At 48.5% G+C, this 3,497-nt stretch overlaps 1 protein-coding gene across 1 annotated transcript in view; it reads left to right on the forward strand.

The window, feature by feature from the left end:
• Positions 1-3,497, forward strand: part of wscd2 (WSC domain containing 2) — a 538,109-nt gene that overhangs the window by 21,685 nt on the left and 512,927 nt on the right. The gene's annotated exons all lie outside the window — the stretch shown is intronic.

Consider the following 3,497-nt stretch of genomic DNA (forward strand, 5'->3'; position numbering starts at 1 on the left):
TTTTCTGAAGAAGGTTCCAGACCTGAAACGTCAGCTTTCCTGCTCCTCTGATGCTGCCTGGCCTGCTGTGTTCATCCAGCTCCACACCTTGCTATCTCAGACTCCAGCTTTGGCAGTTCCTACTATCTCATGGCCGTAAGATTTATCTCTCTCTATCTGTCCATCTCTCTCACTCTGCTTATCTTTTTCTGTGCTCCCCTTTGTGTCTGTCTGTGTTGTATGTGTGTGTGTGTATATGCCTCCATCTCTCTTTCTCTAACTTCCTCTTTCTTTGCCTCTTTTCCTCTCTCTCTCACTGTTCCCACCGCTCCCACCCCACTTCTCCTGCTCTGTGAGTGTGAGTGGGTATCTCACTTTCTCTCTCTGTCTTTATATCTCACAGGCTTTACCCACTGTCTCAACTGCAGGGTCATTAAAGGATTTGAATGGAATTGAAACGAAGGCTGGCTATTTTCAGAATGACAGCAGTGCGGATGTTTCAATTTGCTCCACTGATCCCTGGAGAAATGAATGAATCATTAGGCAGGTTCCTGTTCCCCACTATCTAGTGATTCCAACACACAGCCACGATTCCATGCAGGACAGAATTAGCCTGGATTCTCGTGCCTTCCACAGCTGAACAGCTAGTTAACACTGTTTGAGTCTAAAACAACAGGAGGGAAATGTACAAGGAGTCAGCAGCATCACGGCAGTGGCAAAAAAAACACGCTTGTCTGGATTTGGTTCAGCTCTGCACATCAAATATAAATCTCAACAACTTGATTAGCTGTCAAGCTATCATCTGTTGTGTAGAATGGAGAGAAACACAATTGGGTTCTTTACATTTCCACTGCAACGTCAAATATGGGTGTTGTATATTAAATCTCAGAGCTATGCAGAAATGACACCAGTTTTAATATGTGTAACAAGTTTTATACACAGGGCTCTAACAGGGTGAGGAAGGCTCAAACAGGTTCTGAGGAAGGGTCACCGGACCCGAAACGTTAACTCTGTTTTTTCCTTCACAGATGCTGCCAGATCTGCTGAGCTTTTCCAGCAATTTCTGTTTTTGTTCCTGATTTATAGCATCCGCAGTTCTTTTGGTTTTTCTCTCACAGGGTGTGTTTCATGTTCCAGCAGTAGCTTCCAGCAGCTTCTACAATTTGTTCTTGAGTCTGCATCCAGGCTTAACTAATCAAACACAATCAGCGTCAAGATTAAACAGACTCACATAATCAAATGAAGCATCACCAAACGCTACGTCGGACATCATCCTAACTCTTGTGGTATTGCCGTGCTCTTCCTTAGGACTGATGTACCCTCATGGCAACATGATTCGACATGATAGGGGAGCCTAAAACTAGAGGGCATTGGTTTAAGGTGAGAGAGGAGTGATACAAAAGGGTCCAGAGGAGCAATTTTTTTCACATAGAGGACAGTGAGTGGCTGGAACAGGCTGCCAGAGGTAGTGGTGGAGGTGAATACAATTTTGTTATTAAGAAACATTTGGTCGGGTACCTAGATGGGATAGGTATGGACGGATATGGACTAAACACAATGGGACTAGTTTCTTTGTGAAAACTGGGCAGCATGGACAAGTTGGGCTGAAGGGCCTGTTTCCATGCTGTAAACCTCTATGACTGTATGTGCGCAGACTTACTGAAGGAAATTGCAGAAAGGACAGAACAACACCGTCAGAGAAGGGTCTTCTATACGCCACATTTCCCGCGCCCGTCAGGCGAACAGGGATTCGGCGCTGGGCTCTTCCCTCTTCACTCGCAGTTACTAGGGGAATCCTTGATAGTTTCTTTTCCTCTGCTTAGTAATATGCTTAAATTCAGGGGTTTGTCACGTCTGATCCGATGTCGTAGGCGGAACAAGGGTGGCGAGGCCGCACCAGCGTGAGCACCTCCTCTCACAGGCCAGCACTGCTGGACACTGCTGCTGGCCACGACGACGGGTTCGACCGTGCTCAGCACGGGGCATTCATCCGGGACACCGTCCCGCTGGGTGAAGAATCACAGGCGTTTTGGTCGGTAGACAGCAGAAGAGGAGAAGCCAAGGCCGTAGGAACAGGGGCACTCACCGCACATGGGTCAGAGCACAGACATGCAGAGACTGACCGAGAGATGGGGGTTGTAAATCTGAATCAACAACATGCTCACTCAGAGATTGGCATCAGGGACTATCAATTTGTAACATTATGTCTACTGGCTTATCACCCTTTGCAACATGCAGCTCAAGGCTAGAACTGGGGTAAAGCTGGAATGAAAACTTTCGGGTGCCTGTTTTCCTGCCATATCTTACTAGACTCGCCTAATTAACTATCTACTGTGCCCCTACATCCAATTCCAGTCCCATCCCACCACGAGTTGTTTCAGGAACAACACTCTACCCGATGGATATACGCTGAAAGACTAGCATCCCTTGTGTAGGTGCCACTTCTCTGCCATCTCATGTTCACTCTATCTCTACCGCTGCACCCATCCCATCCACCAAGGCCCATAATGTACCACTTTCACTGTTCCCTGCACCACCTTCCCTCGCTTGCTGTTACCCATCACAACTCCAACACCACTAAGAGATAGTAAGAACTGCCGATGCTGGAATCTGAGATAACACAGCGTGGAACTAGAGGGACACAGCAGGCCAGGCAGCATCAGAGGAGCAGGAAAGCTGACATTTCGGGTCAGGACCCTTCTTCAGAAAAGGGAGCTGGGAAATAAATAGAGAGGAGGGGTGGGGCTGTGGAAGGTAGGTGGGATGGTGATAGGTGAGTGCAGGGGAGTGGTGGGGATTGGTCAGTGAGGTGGGATGAGCGGACAGGTGGGAGAGAAGACGACCAGGTTGTGTTAGGTCAAGGAGACGGGGATGGGAGGGAGGGTTGGTCATGGGCTGAGGCCAGGGTGGGGAGATTTTGAAGCTAGTAAAGTCCACATTGAGACCATTGGGCTGTAGGTTCCCGAGGCGGAATATGAGGTGCTGCTCCTCCAGTTTCCAGGTGGCGTCGTTGTGACACTGGAGGAGGGCCAGGATGGACATGTCGCCCAGGGAGTGGGAGGGGTAGTTGAAATGGTTCGCGACTGGAATGTGTTGTTGTTTGTCGCGAACTGAGAGCAGGTGCTGTACAAAGCGGTCTCCAAGTGGAAGGAGTGTGGAGATCTTATCAGGTCATGTTGTATAAGGTAAAGGTTCTGCAAGATCTAATATCAGAGACTGCATTAAGCTCCACCAATCTGATGATGTCTGTCGGATGGGACGGGGAGATGGTGCATAAAGCAGAACATTTTGGACCTTTCTCCCCCAGATCTCCTTTTCATTTTGGTAAAAATGGGCAGAATCTCACAAGGGTTGGAGTGATGTCAGTAGTGGTAAGACATACCAGCACAATCAGTCAAAAAGCCTGGTGAGAGCCATCTCGAGAAAGGGAGTAACTTCCGCCCTCTATCTGAGACAACAAGGAGCAGGGCTGGATGAACACAGCAGGCCAAGCAGCATCATAGGAGCAGATTCTGCTC

This window comes from Rhincodon typus, chromosome 24, assembly GCF_021869965.1.
Source record: "Rhincodon typus isolate 14 chromosome 24, sRhiTyp1.1, whole genome shotgun sequence".
Lineage (NCBI taxonomy): Eukaryota > Metazoa > Chordata > Chondrichthyes > Orectolobiformes > Rhincodontidae > Rhincodon > Rhincodon typus.